The sequence below is a fragment of the Callithrix jacchus genome, chromosome 6 (assembly GCF_049354715.1).
Source record: "Callithrix jacchus isolate 240 chromosome 6, calJac240_pri, whole genome shotgun sequence".
Classification (NCBI taxonomy): Eukaryota; Metazoa; Chordata; class Mammalia; order Primates; family Cebidae; genus Callithrix; species Callithrix jacchus.
The window spans coordinates 3,472,758-3,491,992 of NC_133507.1; the positions used below are offsets into that span (position 1 = coordinate 3,472,758).

Genomic DNA, 19,235 nt, shown 5'->3' on the forward strand with positions numbered 1-19,235 from the left:
GAAATAAATGAAATTGAAAACAAAAACCAATAGAGAAAATTGATCAAATGAAAATTTTTATCTTGCCCTCCAAAATCAATTAATGTGATAAACGTCGGACAAAAATAAAAAGAGAAAGGCATCCACGTCAGGAATGAAACAGAAGCTACTGCTCCACAGCACGCACACGCTCAGAAGAAAGTAAGGGAATATTTTGAACAATTTTACACATATAGATTAAACAGTTTAGAAAAAAATAGACCAATTCCTTAAAAACTACAAGTTACTAAAATGTACCCAAGATGAAATAGAGAATCTGAATAGTCCATTAATGACTAAAGAAATTGAATTTGTAAGTAGCAGTTCCCAAAAAGGAAAACTCTGGGCCCAGATCATTTCACTGGAGAATTGTGTGGTACATTGAAAGAAGAATCAATATTAGCTGTATGCAGTCTCCTGTGGAAAATAGAAGAGGAGGGAACCATTACCGACTATTTTTATGAAGCCAGTATTACACTGATACCAGAAAGAGAGTGTACTGAAGGGATCGCGAAACAAAATCTCGCAAGAGCAGTGGCACCAAAATTCCCAACAAAATGTTTCAAGTGAAAGCCAGCAATATTTCAAAAGGAGTTATATGCCATAACCAAGTGGGATTCATTCCAGGTGTGCACGTCTGGATCCAGAGTTGAAAATCAACCAGCGTATCCACAATATTGATATGCTAAGACAAAAAAAAAGGTGTTTGGAAAACACAGTACCCGTTCGTGACAAAAATTCTTAGCAAATTAAGGATACAGGAGAATTTCCTCAATGTATGAAGAGAATCTACAGAAATCCTACAGCCATCTCATAGTTAAAGGTGAATAACTGGACACTTTCTCCCCGGTTGTGAACAAGGCGAGGATGTCGGTGAAGTGCAGACGCGAACAGAAAGCTTGCAGAATGGGAAGGAAGAAGTGTAACAGTCTCCGTCTGATTGGCATGGTTATCCACGTTAAGAAAAACCCGAAGGAGTTTATATAGACACTGCTGGAACTGATAAGTGAATTAAACAAGATTACAGGATGCAGGATCAACACAAAAATAAATCACATCTATATACTAACAACAGACGTCGGAACAGAGATGAAAATAAAGATGTAACATTCAGAATGACTCCAAGAAGATGAAGGACTGAGGTACAAGCTTGGTAAAACGTGCAGAAACCGTGTGCTGAAAATTACAAAATCCTGTTAAAAGAAATGAAAGAAGACCTAACTACATGGAGAAACCTCTTGTTTTCGTGAATTGGAAACTTACCGCAGTGAAATGTCAGCTCTCCTCAAATCTTTATCTGTAGCTTTTATGCAGATCCTATCAAAGTCCCAGCAGGGATTCTTGTACACATAGACAAACATACTCTAAAGTTTATATTGAGTCACATGTGTAAGAATAGCTAAAATAATCTGCAAAAGGAAGAAAACGCTGTGAGAGAACATTCTGCACCGTGATTACGCTGGCTACATAACCACAGTAATCCATGGAGTAGAACAGTCAATTCAGAAATAGACCCACACAAACACGCCCAACTGATTTTCAACAGCGGTTCCAAAGCAGTTCAGCACAGTGCCTTCATAACAAGGTGATGGGCAAATGCTTTTGACCGAAAACCTCAGACTTAGGCCGGGCGCGGTGGCTCACACCTGAAATCCTGCATTTTGGGAGGCCGAGGTGGGTGGATCACGAGGTAAAGAGATCGAGACCATCCTGGTCAACATGGTGAAACCCCATCTCTATTAAAAATACAAAAAATTAGCTGGGCACGGTGGCGCGTGCCTGTAATCCCAGCTACTCGGGAGGCTGAGGCAGGAGAATTGCCTGAACCCAGGAGGCGGAGGTTGCGGTGAGCCAAGATCGCGCCATTGCACTCCAGCCTGGGTAACGAGAGCGAAACTCCGTCTCAAAACAAAAAAACAAAAACAAAAAACCTCAGACTTACACAGAATCCACACAATAAATGGACTTAAATGTAAAATGTAAAACTTTGGAAAAAAACATAAAACACATTTTTAGGACATATGGCCAGAAGAATTCTTAAATTTAACACCAAAAGCATGATTCACAAAGGGAAAAATTGGTAGGCTGGACCTCATCAAAATTAAAACGTTTGTTCTGCAAAAGACTCTAAAGACTCTTTACACTTTGAAAAAATATCTCCAAACCATGCATTTGACAAAGAACTTGGAGTATGTAAAGAATTCTTAAAATTCAGCAGTAACAAACAATGCAGTCAGAAAATGGGCAAAAGATATGCGCTGACATTTCAGAAAAGAACGTCATGCAGATGGCAGATAAGCACATGCAAAGATGTCCAACATCATCGGCCATTAGCAGAATGCAAAAAAGCCACGGTGGGATATTCCTAAACACCTATCAGAATGGCTATAAGAATAGTTAAAAAAAAAAAAAATGACACTGTTTAATGCTGGCTAGAACGTAGAGAAACTGCATCACTCCTGCATTGCTGGTGGAAATTAGAAAATCACAAGCCACTCTGGAAAATAAGTTGGCAGTTTCTCATAAAATTAAGTCTGCAGTTTCCTCACAACCGAGCAATGGTACTCTGGCTTTTTTTCCCAGAGGAATGAAAACCAATAGTCACACAAAAAGCTGGACACAAACTAAATTTACTGCTGAGGGTGAATCATTAAACACACTATTGTGCATCCACACCATGGAGTTCTATTCAGCAGTAAAAAGAAAGGGTACATGCGCCAACTTGGATGGAGCTCATGGAATTGTGCTTATTAAGAGTAAAGGTTACACACTGTATTTTATTTACATAACTATTATGAAATAAAATTACAGAGAAAAAGGACACATTAGTGGTTGCCGGTGATCAGAGATGGTGGAGACCAGTGGAGGACGGGTGTGGGTAAAGAGGGTGGCACCAGGAGCCTTGTGATGTGAAAAGACTGAGCCCACCCAGGAGATCGAGGCTGCAGGGAGTCTGTGTATGTGGTAAAATTCCCCAGTCCTATCGCTGTTCCTGCCCCCATATGGATACTCACAAATAAGTGCATGAAATACTGGTGAAGTCTGAATGAGGTAGTGGATTGTACCAGTATCACGTTCCTGTTTTGATATTGTACTGTAGTTATACAAGATGTAAACCCTGGGAAAAGTGGGTATGGAACCCCCAGTACAATCCTTTTATAACTTCTTATGAATTTATTTTTCTTTCAAAATTAAAAAATGTTAAACATCTGAAAACCTATTGATATAGTTTTAGTATATGTTTCTGCCAAATCTCATGTTGAATGGTAATTTTCATTGTTGAGGTGGGGCCTGGTGGGAGGTGTCTGGGTCTTGGGGACAGACTCCTGCATGGCTCAGTGCTGTTCTCAGGGCTGTAAGTGAGTGAGTTCTTACCTGATCTGGTTGTTCCCATGAAGCGTGTGGCACCTCCTCCTGCCACTCTCTCTCTTCCTCCTGTTCTGCCGCGGGCTGTGCTGCTCCCGAATTCCTTCTAGAAGCCAGCACCATGCTTCTTGCATAGACTGAAGAACTGTGAGCCAATTAAGCTTCCTTTCTTTATAAATTATCCAGTTTTAGGTATTTCTTTTTTTCTTCTTTGAGACAGAGTTTCGCTTTTGTTACCCAGACTGGAGTGCAAAGGCACAATGTCGGCTCACCGCAACCTCTGCCTTCTGGGTTCAAGCAATTCTCCTGCCTCAGCCTCCCGAGTAGCTGGGACTATAGGCGAGCGCCACCATACCCGGCTAATTTTTTGTATTTTTAGTAGAGACGGGGTTTTACCATGTTGACCAGGATGGTCTTGACCTCTTGACCTCGTGATCCACCCGCCTCGGCCTCCCACAGTGCTGGGATTATAGGCGTGAGCCACCGTGCCCGGCCAGGTATTTCTTTATAGCTATGCAAGAATGGTTTCATACACACACACACACACACACACACACACACACATAAATATATGTCAATAAATTGAAAATATGTTTTTTGATGTCATGAGTTTGATACTGATTATTCAAGTTTTATTTTTATTTTTTGAGACAGAGCTTCACTCTGTCACCCAGGCTGGACTGAAGTGGGGTGACCTCGGCTCACGGCAGCCTCTGTTCCCCACTGCCCCACCAGGTTCAAGCGATTCTCCTGCCTCAGCCTCCCAAGCAGCTGGCCTACCACAGCACCTGGCTAATTTTTGTATTTTTAGTAGAGATGGGGTTTCAACATCCTGGCCAGGCTGGTCTTGAACTCCTTGACCTGGTGATCCACCCACCTCAGCCTCCCAAAGTGCTGGGATTACAGGTATGAGCAACCACCCCCAGCTGATTATTCAAGTTTTAATGAAACTTTCTGTTGTTGACAAGTTAAGTTGAAAATTATTTTTGCTGTAGTTAACAACTCTTTATTTCATTGATGAAGCATAGCTTACATTTTTTAAAATTACAAAACTGATAGGTACGGGAGTTTCAAAAGTAGTGAAATATTTATTCAGCCTACTTTTTAAAGTGAAATATCTGAGAATTTTCATGCTTGATTTTAATATCAAATGCAACTACTCAACCTCTGTGTCCTAGGCCATGCTGAATTGCATGGACTAGAGCACGTAGATTGTGCTATTTTTATATGCCTCCCTCAGAAAACCTCACCCTGTGTAAAATTCTTTCTCTTCAGTTTGTATTAAGCTTGGCTGGTGTTTTAGTGGGGACACAATGTTGGTCACACAAGGAGGGAAATTAACTACATAAGACTTTCTTCCTTCCCCATCTGTAAATGCATTCTCCTTCCTGCTTCTTGGGGAGAATTGAGAGAGAAATTTGTTTTAAAGAAATCTGAAAGGAATTTCTTAGAGACGAGTGCTCAGAGCATACAAATTGCTGCTGACATTTGTAGCTTAGGCATTAATCTCTGGTGAACAATCTAATCACAACTTGGGAGTCAGTTGCTTGGGAGGAATGCAGGTGGTGCCAGTTTCATAAAGAGGGGGATGAGCAGATGGGAAGACGGTCACTGCAATGACAGAAAATGGCCTTTTCCTATTAAGGCTGTCGGATTACATTTCACTCGGTAACAAAACATACAGAAAAACTAATGATGTCACCTTCCCCATAATGCTGGATTTTCCTCACTCTGGCGTAGACTGTCCATTGATCTAATGAAACCTTTATGTGAACACTTAGTTATACTCTGGCATCATTGTGCCTTGAAAAATAGTCACATATACCAACAGCCAAGTGCCTACAATTGAGGGCAAGTAAAAGATTATATGCTTAAATAATAACAGCCATCCGTCTCAGTGGAAAACTCAGAGGCTGAGTAAACAGCTCCAAGCCATGTAGCCTGTGTGGAACCAGGATTCAAGTCCTTTCTCCTGCAGAGCTGAGGGGTGGGTCTGCGGCTGAGGGAAGAGTCGAGATGGGAGGCAGAAGAAGAGAGTATTATTGTCCATTTCATGTCTGCCGTTTTCATGAAGAAAGGAAACTCTGATGGCTAATGATAAGGTGAGGAGGCTTGTCATTTCCAAATTAATATGTAAGATAAAATTCCAATTGGAATTAAACTTTTGGCAGGAACTTGATAAATTGATAAAGTTCATGTGACAGAACACATGGGTGAGAATAACGGAGTTTGGGAGAAAAAGATTAATTGTGGGACTTTCCTTAAACATTTAAAAAGCAGTCAGAAATGAGGGCAGGTCGGCCGGGCGCGGTGGCTCAAGCCTGTAATCCCAGCACTTTGGGAGGCTGAGGTGGGTGGATCACAAGGTCAAGAGATCGAGACCATCCTGGTCAACATGGTGAAACCCCGTCTCACTAAAAAATATACAAAAAATTAGCTGGGCATGGTGGCGCGTGCCTGTAGTCCCAGCTACTCGGGAGGCTGAGGCAGGAGAATTGCCTGAACCCAGGAGGCGGAGGTTGCAGTGAGCCAGGATCGCGCCATTGCTCTCCAGCCTGGGTAACAAGCGCAAAACTCCGTCTCAAAAAACAAAAAACAAAAAACAGAAATGAGGGCAGGTCAGCTGCAGCAGATGATGTGAATCAATGGAAGAGAAAAGATAGTTTTACGTGGCAGACACATTCACACATGGGAATGTAGACAGGTAACGAAGACAGTGCTTCAAGCCTTGGCAAAGGGATAATCTACTTAAGGTTTTGGGTGGAAACATTACACACAGTTTTCTTTGTTTTTCTTTCTTTTTTTTTTTTTAAGACAGAGTCTCCCTCTGTTGCCCAGGCTGGAGTACAGTGTCCCTGTCTTGGCTCATTGCAACCTCTGTCTCCTGGGTTCAAGCTATTCTCCTGCCTCAGCCTCCTGAGTAGCTGGGATTATAGGCATGTACCACCACACCTGACTAATTTTGTATGTTTAGTAGAGACGGTTTCTCCGTGTTGGTCAGGCTGGTCTTGAACTCCCTACCTCAGGTGATCAGTTCGCCTCATCCTCCCAAAGTGCTGGTATTATAGGCATGAGTCACCACTCCCCAACCAGTCACAGTTTTGTATCTCATGCCATGTATAAAATATCCGATGGAGCAAAGGCTTGCACATTTTAAAAGGACTTGGGAGAAAATATAGATGAATATTTGGACCACATCTAAGTTTTAATACTAGAATAGGAGAGACCGTTGTTTTGTTTTTGCAGTGCACCAAGACCAGAAACTAAGGAAGGACAGAGTTGAAACTAAGAACTGGATAGAGAATGAATTGGATGGTATCCAGGCCAAAGGGTTAAGATGCAGTGGGGTTAAAGGACTCCCAGGCTTCGGAGACATCAGCCGGTCCTGGGAAGGACCCAAAAGGCAAGCTCTAGGAGAAACGTGGATAGTGGTAATGGGAGGCAGTGAGTTATTCGTGATATGCTTAGAGAGACATAAAGATCAGTCACTTTTCACCCAGCATTACCACGGGTATGGGAAAATGTGCTTCTGAAAAATGTCACGTAGGAGTGCATAAGGGGCCGGTGTCAAAAAGCTGCGTACTTTTAATCCAAAAATTGCATTGCAAGAATTTTCCTCTGGAAATATTTACACAATTGTTACAAAGATTCTAATTGCATCCTTTAGAATTGCAAATACTCATAGTAGGAGAGGCTGGTTAAATTAGCATAAATACTTTCAGACAATTGGGTAAACCTCTCCGAAGTGTGAGGAGGGCCAAGGCAGGAGCATCTCTTGAGACCAGGAGTTTGAGACCATTCAGGGCAACATAGCAAGACCCCATCTCTACAAAAAACTAAAAAGATTAGCAGACATGGTGGTGCATGCCTGTAGGCTCACCCACTCGGGAGGATGAGGCAGGAAGATCGCTTGAGCCCAGGAGTTCGAGACTGCAGCAAGCTAGGATCTTGCCAGGGCACTCCAGCCTGGGTGACAGAGTGACACCCTAAAAACCAGACACACAAAAATGAAGTGTGTACACCCACATGATGCTGCAGTCATAAATGTTTGCAAAACCAGCATAATGTGGACATTAATTTAGAAAAAAATGTATAAGGCCGGGCGTGGTGGCTCACGCCTATAATCCCAGCACTTTGGGAGGCCAAGGTGGGTGGATCATGAGGTCAAGAGATCAAGACCATCCTGGTCAACATGGTGAAACCCCGTCTCTACTAAAAATACAAAAATTAGCTGGGCATGGTGGCGCGTGCCTGTAATCCCAGCTATTCGGGAGGCTAAGGCAGGAGAGTTGCCTGAACCCAGGAGGGAGAGGTTGTGGTGAGCTAAGATTGCGCCATTGCACTCCAGCCTGGGTAACAAGAGTGAAACTCCATCTCAAAAAAAAAAAAAGAAAAAGAAAAAAAATGTATATAAACTGGAAATGGCCAAGAAGGATTATGTATTTAACTCTTTTAGGGGGTGTCAGGGAGATGAAGTTACAGGTAATTTATGTGTGTGTATTTAAGCTATTTTGAATGGAGATAGAGATACTGGACAGCAGACTGTGATGGGTCTCATGTGTTGGCATTTGGTAATGTCACTGTGCCCAATGGAAAGGCTCCCATATTTATTTTCCTTTTCCTTCTCTGTGAAGAATATGTAGAAATCACTGAAAGCAGCTCTTCATCGTATGATGGGGAACTCAGTTCATGCAAGGCTTCTGTGTTTTCCACTCTGACTCTAACTTTGGTGCTTCAAGGAATGAAAGATTCAAAAAAGGGAAGTAACACGAGATAAAGTCCATATATGAGTTTTTTTTGCTATGTGCCGAGCACTTGTATGAAGTACTGGTGTACACACACGCACACACACACACACACACACACACACACACACGGAGTCCTCCCTCGCCCAACCAGCCATTCTGTAGGTGAGGAAACTGAGACATCTGTGAGTTTTCCTGGCCCATCTGATTTGGACTCAGAGTCTGCTTCCTAACTTGGCTGTTTGCCGCTCCCGCCATCTCTCCCACAAATGCTTCCAGGAGCACTTGTGTGTGTTGGGAGCCTGGGAGAGGTGACTTCTGGCATATTGTGCACAACAGCAGACTCTGAGAGTGACAGTGTGCATTCTTAGTACTGTGCTGCACAAGCAGGAGTGGCCGAGGCTGTCCTGGACAACATGGGACAGCAAAAACTGGCCGTCACATTAGATGTGGCTCCTATTGCCCGGCCACGTGAACGCGCTTCACTGTGCAGATGAGGAAAAGTCCTGTGAGGACTCTAAGGAGGGCGAGCAAAGCCCCAGTGTGGAGAGAGGGAGGCTTCCTGGGGTGTCCATGGGGTGGAGGGAGGTTGTCCTGGTCCCTTGGGTGCTGCAGAGAAGGAGGGGAAGACAGAGCCAGTGAGGGGACCTGGCACTTTTGGGCCGACATAGATGTCAGATGCAGGTGCTCCTTACGCAGTTTTTCCCTGCCAGGAACACAACCCAGTCCCCAGGTTCCTGCTGCTGGCATCCTGCTTGGCGGTGTCCTTTGATCCTTGAAGAGCCAGCCTGTCTTCCCCCCATCGTAAACCCCTCTCCCATGCAGCCAGGGTGAACCGATCTTGACTTCTACCCTGTTGGGCCCCTGAGCCCTGCATTGACGTCAGCTGCACTTTGCAGTTTATCCTGAGTGTTGCCTCATTGGACTGTGTCCCTGTGGGCTTTAGAGACCCTGCCTGCTCACTGAGCCTGGGACCCAGCACACCACAAGGATGGGGATGCTGGGGGAAATCTTGAGTCATTAGGTCAGCCCTGGGAAGCTTCCGATTGTTGATTCAGCAGGAGAGTGATGATACCCAGACCGGCTTGGAGGAAGATTGTTTTGCTGACAAGTTGGTTAAAAGCAAGAGAGTCATGGAGACAGAGACAAATGAGTAGCTCGTGCAGGTGTCAGGACAGCAGGTGGTGAGGTCTCTGTTGAGAGGCTGCTCCAGGAAAGCTCTTGTGTGCAACTGCCCTTTCATTTTCTGAAGACAAGAATGGATTTTATCTTAGCCCCGTTATCCCATGTTCTATTTTATAAATTATTTTCCTTTCGTAAAGGAAAGAAAAACGATGGCTATTGCAATGAAGAAAAGTGATGGATATTCCAATTATCCTGATTTGATCCGTACACATTATGTGAACATATCAAAATATCACATAGAGCCCCCAAATATGCACATCTGTTATATTTGTATCAATAAAAATATTTTTCTAATAAATGTTCAAACTTTGTTTTTCCAGATTTATCATCTGGGCACAGCACGTATTTGTTATTTAGAAATTCCTGGTCAACAGAGAAAAGGAAGGCTTGTCGTGCCTGCCCTCGGCCCCTCCTTGCATCCTATTTGGTATAGAAAGGAGAATTAATTAATGCGTTAATTTACTGAGCAAATATTTACCGAACACCTGCTGATCCTTCATAGATTTCTATTTCCCAGCAACCATATTGGAGCAGCCACATGCTGTAAACAAGTCATTTTTGTCAATAAGGATAGAGCTGTCTGGATTTTTAGGAGAGTTAACTATTTCTTCTGCTAGCCGCTTCTGACACCGGCAGAGACGAGAATAAGGTGTAGAGAGTGGTGTCTACTTGTCCACGCGTCGCTGCTGTTTGACAGCAAGCTGCTATGGGTTTCTCCAGACGCTGACCTTCCTGAGCGTGATGTAGGATGGCCAAGTGGAGCAGACAGGGCTGGACAGAGCTGCCCCACCTGCCTCCCAGCGGCAACTGTGCTAGGACTCCACAGAGCTGCCCCACCTGCCTCCCAGCGGCAACTGTGCTAGGACTCCACAGAGCTGCCCCACCTGCCTCCCAGCGTCAGCTGACTCCATGAACATCAGCACCAGGCAGTGATGAGCTGGGCCCCCTTGGGCCACGGTGTCCCTTCTCTAAGCCCACATTTGAGCTCCTAACTTTGCAATTTATCTGTCAGGGTTGTTGTTGGAATTAAATTAGACACGTTGTTAGGAAAGAAACTGCACATGCTGAATGCATCGTAGGCTTTTCTTCCTTTTTTCCTGTTTAACCCGTCAGACGTGAAAAACTCACTTTCTCTTCCTCTGTCATGCCATCGTTTCTGTTTTATTAACATATCTGGCTAATTTTTCAAGGGTAAATGCATCTAACCCTCAGGCTGTGCTAGCTCACGGAGCTAGGAACCGTGGACAGTAAGTGAGCCCTGGTCCTCCTGGAAAGTGAGATGTAGCCTCCCTCCTGATCGCAGCAAAGTCACAAGTTGTCTGGGAGGGAATTCCGAGGTAGAATGGGAGATGGTGACAGCAGGTGCAGTTATGGAGGGAAGGTAAGTACAAGGACGGAGCTAGGAACTGTGGACAGTAAGTGAGCCCTGGTCCTCCTGGAAAGTGAGATGTAGCCTCCCTCCAGATCGCAGCAAAGTTACAAGTTGTCTGGGAGGGAATTCCAAGGTAGAATGGGAGATGGTGACAGCGGGTGCAGTTATGGAGGGAAGGTAAGTACAAGGACGGAGCTAGGAACCGTGGACAGTAAGTGAGCCCTGGTCCTCCTGATCGCAGCAAAGTTACAAGTTGTCTGGGAGGGAATTCCGAGGTAGAATGGGAGATGGTGACAGCGGGTGCAGTTATGGAGGGAAGGTAAGTACAAGGAGTGGGGCGAACAGGCAAGGGCGCTGTGAGAGTCAGTCCTGGCGGCTTGCAGTCTCAGTGTGTGAGAACACTCATGAGAGCATTCACTGCAAGCTTAGACTTCCCTGCCAGTGTTTTGTACTGTTTCGTGAGGTCCCTTTAAATAGTTTCAGCCAGAAAGGGAATTATAATTCTCAGAGAAGATGAGGGGACAGGGGCAAAGGTTCTCTTGGGAAGAGCTGGGAGAAAGGAATCTGTCCTTTTTGTCAATGAGCCCAAGACTTAAAAAGGTTGATATCCTTCGCCTCGTCATTTCTCAGCAATCAACCTACCCAGAAACATTCAGGACCGTAGGCAAAGACTTGGGCCCTATTGTAGTTGTAAGAGCAAGAAAAGAGCAACGATAGGATTTATACAGCAATAAAAATTAGTGTCTTCAGAACTATTTCCTCATGGGAGAATGTTTATGTAACTTCAAGTGAAAAAGTATGATATGAAAGTGTATGAACAGAATGATCCCCCAGTGTGTGTATATATGTAAACTAGGCTGGACAGTGGTACCCTGAGCACATCCCAAGGTCAGCTCTTATATATATAAAAGAATCTCTTTTCTACACACACACACACACACACACACACACACACACACACACACACAAACACATAGCAGTAAATTAAAATATTGACTTTCTACCTGGATAGATTACAGGAAGTTCTTTTGGCTTATTCTCTGTACTTCTTTATTATTTTTCAAATGTTCTGTCTTCTACAGTCTGTTTCCCCATCCCTGTCCTGAAGACATTCAGCGAGCACACACAGGCAGCAGGGGCCAGAGGACTGAGCAGAAGAGCCTTTCCGGTTGCCCTGCCTCAGTCACCTTCAGTTGCAGTTTTTATCTTGGTGAAGATACTTTCATTTAGTCAGAGACAAAACGTGCCTGATTTCAGGTCACTTCAGTGGTTGACTGTGCAGTCCTCTTGTTTTCCATGCTGAGTCTCTTTCTTTGTTAATAGCCATTCTATGGGGAGTGAGGTCGTGTTCCATTGCAGTTTGGATTTGTCGTCCCTAGTGATGAGTGATGTTGAGCACCTTTTCATGCACTGATTGGCCATATGTGTATCTTCTTTGGAACAATGCTTGTTTATGTCCTTTGTTCATTTTTGAAATGGGTTGTTTGTTTTTTGTTATTGAGTCTATGTATTCTGGATATCAATCCTTTATCAGATATATGACTTGCAAACATTTTCTCCCATTTCGTGGCTTGTCTTCTTACTCTGTTGCTAGGGTTTTGTTTTGTTTTGAGGCAGGTTCTTGCTCTGTCACACAGGCTGCAGTGCAGTGACACAGTCACAGACCATGGCAGCCTCAACCTTCCAGGCTCAAGCGATTCTCCTGAGTAGCTGGGACCACAGGTACACGCCATGACTCCCAGGTAATGTTTGTTAGCGATGGGGCCTTGCTCTGTTGCCCAGGCTGGTTTCGAACTCCTGGCTTCAAGCAATCCTTCTCCCTAGGCTTCCCAAAGTGTTGGGATTATTGGTATGAGCCACTATACCAGGCCGTTTTTTTTTTTTTTTTTTGAGAAAAGGTCTCACTCTGTTGTCCAGGCTGGAGTGCAGTGGTGTTACCATAGTTTAGTTTATCCAAGGCTCAAGTGTTCCTCCCACCCCAGCCTCCCAAAGTCCTGGGATTACAGGCATGAGCCACCTCGCCCAGCCAGATAGTGTTTTTTTTCGATGTGCAGTGTTTTAAAATTTTGATTAAATTCAGTTTGTCTGTTTTTTTCTTTGGTTGCCTGTGCCTTCGATGTCATATCCAGGAAGTCACTGCCAAATACAGTGTTGTGAAGATTTTGCCCTGTGTTTTCTTCTAAGAGTTTATAGTTTTAGGTCTTACATTTAGGTTTTTCACCTATTTTGAGTTAATTTTTGTATAATCGGGTAAAGTTCCACCTCCATTCTTTTGCATGTGGTTATCTGGCTTATCCAGTACCATTTGTTCACGACTGTCCTTTCTCTATGGAGCAGTTTCGACTCCCGTGTCAAAAGTCATTTGCTCATATATGCCAGCATTTATTTCTAGGGCCTCTATTCTATTCCATTGGTCTGTGTGTGTTTATATCAATACCATATTGTTTTGATTACTGTTGCTTTCTAGTAAGTCTTGAATTCAGGAGGTTTGAGTGCTCCAGCTTTGTTCTTTTTCAAGATTGTTTTGGCTATTAGGGGTTCCTAGAGGTTCCATGTGAATTTCATGATGGACTTTTCTTTTTTTTTTTTTTGCACAAAACATCGTTGGGATTTAGAATTGTATTTAATCTGTAGATCACTTTGTAGTATTAACATCTTAACAAAACTGTTAAGTCTTCAAATGCGTGGAGTTTGTTATTTATTTACGTCTTCATAGTCTTCCAGCAGTTTCATAGTTTTTGTTGTACGTGTCTTTCCTCTTCTTGGTTAATGCCGAAGTGTTATTCTTTTAGATTGTATCATAAATAACATTATTTTTTTAACTTCTTTTCAGGTTGTTCATTGTTACAATGTAGGTAATTTTTGTGTGTTGACTTTGTATCCTGCTAGTTTGCTTAATTTTTATTTATAAGTTCTAACAGTTTGTGTGTGTGTGTGTGTGTGTGTGTGTGTCTTTAGTGTTTCCTACACATAAGATCATATCATCCATGAAAGGAGAGATTTTACTTCTTTCATTCCAATTTGAATGTCCTTTATTTCTTTTTCTTACCTAATTGCTGTGGGTAGAACTCCCAGTACTATGTTGAAACAAAGTGGGGAAAGCAAGCCTTCTTGCCTCGTTCCTTGGCTTAGAAGAAAAATTCAGGTTTTCACTATAGGGCGTGATGTTCACTGGGAGTTTTTTATATACGGCCTTTTTAAACTCAGAGGCAGGGTCTTGCTCTGTCACTCAGGCTGGAGGACGGTGCTGCAATCTTAGCTCCCTGAAGCCTCAGATTCCTGGGCTTAGGGATTCCTGCTGCCTCAGCCTCCAGAGTAGCTGGGATGACAGGTGCACACCACCACTCCCAGCTAATTAAAAAAATGTTTGTGTGTATTTTAGTAGAGATGGGTTTTACCATGTTGGCCAGGACGGTCTCCATCTCCTGACCTTGTGATCCGCCTGCCTAGGCCTCTTAAAGTGCCAGGATTACAGCCGGGCATGATGGCATGCACTTGTAGTCCCAGCTACTCAGGAGGCAGAGGCAGGGGAATTGCTTGAACCTGGGAGGTAAAGGTTGCGGTGAGATGAGATCGTGCCGCTACATTCCAGCTTGGCTACAGAGCAAGACTCCGTCCCAGAATTTTTATTTATTTATTTATTTTTTGGTAGAAAGGGGTCTCACTGTGTTGCTCAGGCTGGTATTGAAATCCTGGCCTCAAGCAATTTTCCCATCTCTGCCTCCCAAAATTGTTGTGCCCTGACCATATATGGTGTTTATTATTAGGTAGCTTCTGCTTTTTAGAATCTTTAAACATAATGGAAGTCTTTGCGTTAATGGATAATCATACAAGGAAATTGGACTATAAGAAGTGTGATTCATAGATGTGCCATTTATCTGTCTTTCTATGTACCTTACCCATCCACCCATCTGTCTATCCATCCATCTACCCGTCCATCCACCACCCATTCATCCATTCACCCACCTGTCCATCCATCCATTCATCCATTTGCCCATCCACCCAGCTGTCCAACTGTCCATCTGTCTGTCAAACCATATGTCTATCATCAGTTGATCTGTCTGTGAGAAGTTGGTCTTATCTTACCAAATTTTGTATTGATTTTGTTACCAGGAAATAAACATAATCAGTACCCAAATATCATTAAATCTTCATTTTAGCCACACTGGCCTTGTTGAAGAGGCTAAGGTTGTTTCGTTATCTTTCTAAAAACACTGCTAAATGGTATGCAGGGTCTACCTTTTCCTGTTCACACCTCTCCTGTGCAACTCTGCTATTTGTTTGCTTACTGAATTCTGGCATGAACCATTTGCAGTTAGTATCAGTGTGTGCAACATTACACACAGAAATAGAAATGCAGAGTGTGGTAATACAAACACGGGTGGGGAGGCCATTATCTTATAAACTCGAATGTCGTGGTTGAGCTTAATTTCAAAGGAGGGAGCAAAAATAGGTCTCCTGCTGGCCTGCATCCCCCACTGGCATCAGAGTGGGTGTATGTCTACTCCACTTTCCATGTGGGTACCAGAAAGAACCACTGAGGTGCAGCCTCCTCTGGCTGGACTACAAAGTGAGGTCCATGTTGCTGGCAAAGCCTCAAAAGGGTTTTTTATTCAACTCAAAAATTCAACAAGGATATGATTCTGGCAAGCATTGTTTACAATGAAAAGTAACTGTCTCACTGGTGGGAAGCAGTCTTGAAAACTTCAGTTAAAATGTTCCTTGTAGTGAGTATTTGTCTGCTGGTTTGTTTTCTTCATGATGTTTATTTTTGTTATACTGTTGTTTGGTGCTTTCTTTCATTATTTTATTTAATAGGTCACATATGCTCTATAAAATAATCTCATTTTTAAAAGGCAACTGTGAAATCAATGCCAATTATAATCTTTGCATGAAAATAGCCATTGATTTGTTCAGAAGATTGAGCGAGAAAGAGAGAGAGAGCGCTTGCATCGTTAATATTAGTCCTGCTGAAAATAAGACTTTGCAGCAGTGGCTGAAAAGATCGCGCCTGTAAGGCTAAATGTTGAACCCAAATTGTATTCATGATTGCTTGATAAGAGTAACCTGTCAGCTTCTGTTATAAGTGCTGCATTGTGTGACTCATTTGCTGCTTACAGTGGTCCTATGAGGAAAGTATTTCACTTTTAACCCTGTGTTGTAGATGAGGAGACGGAAGTGTATTTGGGTTGAGTAATTTGTGCAATACAGCATAGCCAGCAAGAAATAGATGGAGGATTCAAGCTTGGACATCTGGCGCCGACTTTCATTCCTACCTTCTCTACTCTACTGCTTTTCATTAGGTCATTCATTAATATAGGTACCAAACCTAGAAAAAAATCGAAAAAGCTAAAATGATTTTAAAACTTAAAGGAAGAAGAATGGTCCTAAGGACCCAGCCCCACCCTGGCTGTTTACTCCATGGCCCTGTGCTGAGGGTTCTGGCCTCTCCGCTTCTTTCTCTCCACAGTGGGATGTGACCATGTTCATCCAAAGGGCAGGTGAGGCCACGCCTGTGCACCGGGAAACTTGTTTCATCCTGTAAGCCTTTTTTTTTTCCTGAGATGGAGGCCCAGGCTGGAGTGCAGTTGAAGCATCTGTCTTTTAAGTGAATTGCTAAGTCAAATTTCTTTGACTCACATATACTCTGTGTAGGGGTGTTTCTGTTATACCAGCAGAAACTGGACCTTCTTGAGGAAAATGACATCAGGAACCTACATTTTCATTGCACACGTACGTGTTGTGTTAGCAAATTTATGTAACCGTATGCATTTAAATTGCTTAGCACAAAGCCTTGCCTATATAAGGGATGAAATAAAAGCCATGAGCTGATAAATCTAGACAGGACCAGAGATCTTTTGGAACATAACATGCAAATAACAACACGAGAGCCCTTTGAGTCTGAAAGTCCGAGGAAAGTCCTAGAGCAAACGTGATGAAAGATGAAGGACGTCAGTGGTGACTGCATAGAATGCCACTGTCAGAGCTTTGCAGAAAGGCGGTTCAGGTACACCTGTCATGAACGCTCTGTGTTGGCAGTGCGAGCACTGTGGCCTGCTCACCGGGTCCGCGCTGTCTTCTCCCTTGGGCTTGTAGCCAGCCCACACTTCCCAGGCTCTGTTGCAGTTAGGTGGGACCTCGGGCTTGAATTTCTTTCTTATTCAAGTAAGTTGTTACCCTGAAGAAATGTCTCGCCTTCCTGTTTAAATGTTACCTTTCGATGCAGTGTATCTGGAGGGGCTGGGATGAGCAGAATCAAGAGTGAATGTAGGTAACTTTGAAAAACAGTCTTTTGACCATTGACTAGCAGGCAGTAACAACTCCACTCAAGTGTTGTATTCCAATTAGTAAGGATTTAATTTCTCACGGGGATACGTGATCGAATTTCTGAAATTATCTGTATTCTAGATGTGAGTAAATAAGTAAGTATATTCAATAATAAAAGCAAGCTTCTCATTGTCTAAGAAGAGAGTGATAAACAAGGAGGCAAGCAGGCTAGAATGAACCTTGTGATGCTGAATCAGAACCAGTGGTATTGGTATGAACACATGAGCTTATGATACCTTTGCTGAGAGAGTTAGAGAAATGGATGTGGCTGTGTGCTTGCCCTCGGAGGTCCCAGCTCCGGCTACAGCCAGGACTGAGAAGCAGTGTCATCTGAGCAGCAGTGAGCACACGTGGCTTCCTGGTCTTGGTTTCTAATATCCTCCAATAAAATGAATCAGGGATTATAGGAGCAATCCCTGATTTCAAGGCTGGGGTAGGTTAAGTGCCAGGTGAGCTTAGAAGATCCGTTAGTATCAGAAAGTAAGAGAGTACTTAACAAATGTTGGTGTCTATTGAAACAGCATAGAACAGAATTGAAGGGCCTCCTCATGGCCAAATCTGGGGTTCGAGCAACTAAATTATGACATCATTTTGTACTAAATCCTATAGAATTAAAGTATTCCATAGAATAAACTATCCATGAGTCCACACTGATACAAATACACCATTAAGTGTATAAATACATAGTAAGTAAATACCTAAGGAAGGAGGGACATCTCTTCCTCACTGTGGAGGATGATGGAATTAGAAAGTCATCATCTGACAGGAATCATAGTAACCATAAGTTCAAGTGAGAGTCACTAGTATGTGCTAAAACTTGTGAGTGAATTCTTTTTTCCCCCAAGACAGAGCCTTACTCTGTTACTCAGGCTGGAGTGTAGTGGCTTGATCTCCAATCACTGCAACCTCCACCTCCTGGGTTCAAGCAGTTCTCCTGCCTCAGCCTCCCTAGTAGCTGGAATTACAGGCGCACATGACCACACCCAGCTGATGCTTGTATTTTTAGTAGAGACGAGGTTTCACTGTATTGGCCAGGCTGTTCTCAAACTCCTGACCTAGTAAACCGCCCGCCTCCGCCTCCCAAAGTGCTGGAACTACAGGTGTGAGCCACTGCGCCCAGCCATGAAATTTTAATGAGAAATAAAATATTTTCACAGTGTCAGGTTATCTCCTCACAAGATGCCTCTTAATTGTGGAAGGAGAAGCAAAATAGTGACTCTGCAGTGTACAAACCCGGCACAAACCCGCTTGACTAAGTGGCAGAAGTTAACCTGCTGACAGTGGCGCACAGAGACATGGTGTGCTTCCGTATACGTTCACCAGAAGGGCACAGCATCGCCTCTGTGACGTATTTGCCGAAAGTTTATCACTTGAATTCAGTCACGAGGAAACATCAGACTACCCTAAATTGCAGACTTCCTGTAGGATACCTTGTCAGAACTCCTCAGTAGTCTCAAGATCCTGAAAGACAAAGTTGACAGATTGAAGAAGCGTCCAAGCTTTGAGAAGACTGCTAAATGCAATGTGCATCCTGGTTCGGAACCCGGTCCAGGAAGGGACTAATGTGGAGCTATCCGTGACATTGGAATAAGACTTGTAAACCAGTTAATATGAGACCATTTTTGATTTTCTAGTTTCGATCGTTTTACTGCTGTTAAGTAACATTTGAAGAAGCTAGACTAATGGTATACGGAAATTTTTTATACAGATTGATCATCCCTAATCCAAAAATCCAAAATTTTAAATGTTCCAAAATCTGAAACATGGTTAGTGCTGATGCGACACCATGAAGTGGAAAATCTCACATCCGACCTCATGATGGGTTGCAGTCAAAATGCATGCACACAGCATACAGTTCATTCAGCATCCCCAGTGGAAAAAACAACACTCCCAGCTCCCTCCAGCTGTGATGTCTTTTCTGTGCATGCCCAGCATACCCAGATACCCCCATACCAGCACACCCACAGTGGAGGGCAAAATGACATGTGTGCAGGCTGGACCTGCCAAAGCGGGTTCCCGAATGGCACCAAGACCCCTGAGTTTTACTCACTGTGTTTTTTTTTGATTGTCTGTGTGGGTGGCTGAGATAGTGACACCTTTGATTTTTGATGGTTCAGCATGTGCAAACTTTGTTTCATACACAAAATTATTAAAAAGCACACAAAATTGCCTTCAGGAGATATGTATAAGGTATATATGAATTGTAAGTGAATCTCATGCTT

At 43.4% G+C, this 19,235-nt stretch overlaps 1 protein-coding gene across 3 annotated transcripts in view; it reads left to right on the forward strand.

Annotated features, from left to right (window-relative positions):
• Positions 1–19,235, forward strand: part of GABRB3 (gamma-aminobutyric acid type A receptor subunit beta3) — a 212,770-nt gene that overhangs the window by 25,118 nt on the left and 168,417 nt on the right. The window lies entirely within an intron of this gene.